Source organism: Tupaia chinensis, unplaced genomic scaffold (genome assembly GCF_000334495.1).
Source record: "Tupaia chinensis unplaced genomic scaffold, TupChi_1.0 Scaffold147500_1, whole genome shotgun sequence".
Lineage (NCBI taxonomy): Eukaryota > Metazoa > Chordata > Mammalia > Scandentia > Tupaiidae > Tupaia > Tupaia belangeri.
Window position 1 is genome coordinate 1,056,334 of NW_006207351.1, and position 1,173 is coordinate 1,057,506.

Genomic DNA, 1,173 nt, shown 5'->3' on the forward strand with positions numbered 1-1,173 from the left:
GGGGGCCGGCAGGTGGCATGGTGGTTAAGGGCACTGGACTCCTACATGGTCAACTGCAGTTCAAGTCCCAGACCTGGCAGCTTGCTTTCTCAGCTTCTCTCTCTTTCTCTCTCTGGTCAAATTAAGAAATATAAATTAATTAATTTTTAAAAATAAAAAATATACAGTTACCCTGACCCAGCAACAGAGCGCCAGCTCAGGCGTACGGTGCCTCATGCACACATAAACTTGAAGTTATGAGATGAATGGAGCTAGCATGCACATTAAGGGTCTAAGCCACAGAGCACAAGACCAGGGCATGACCACCCTGGACGTGGAAGGCTGAGTTGCACGTAGCTAAAACTCAGATATGAAAGCTCCCAACTGCTGCAGAAAACCGGACACCGAGGAACGGAAAACAGCACTTGGAGACACAGGAGAACTTTCATTAAAGCAGCGGGCACAGAGGAGTTAATACTCAATCTCAGGCCTCGGCTGAGAGTTGGATAGGCTTTTATGGGTGAATTGGGGGGAGGCCTCAGCATGCTAGGAATGCCCTCTCCAGGAAAGAGCTCAGAGTCTGCTCTAAAGTGGACCTGGCAAAGAAGCAGGGAGTCTAACTTGCTCAAGGCCTCCAACAGCTCAATAGGAAGGGCAGTTAGTTGGGGGGAAACAGAAAGTTCGGCAGGTATCAACCTTGGGTTGCTTATAAGTTCCGGGTTGCTCCATACCACAACCTGGAGGAAGGGGCTCTCCTCTCGGAAGGACACTTGCTTTTCTAGATCTCCTCTTCCACGCACTTTGTTTCTCTGCGTCTTCCAATTGCTCTTTGAGGGCACTTTTATGACAGCAGCAATGACAGCACCAGTGTTAACCAAAAATGCATTCCACACATTTAATGCCACTGAATCGGACCCTTTACCGTGGCTTTGGGGTGGTGAGCGGGTGTGTCTCATCACAAAGTCGGCTCACCGCGGTTCACGCACAAAGGTTGTTAAAAGCAAAGCACAAACACGCACAGCCGCGCACACGCGAGGGCACGACTTCGCACACACACCTCCCTGCACGACCGCGACGAGGGATCCGGGCCGCGGTCCCTCGCTCTCGCCCTCCGCCCGGCCGCGCCCCCGCTGCCGTCAGATCGCGCCTCATCTGCATCCCCGGCTGGGGGGTGGAGCCGGGGAGCCCGGGCTC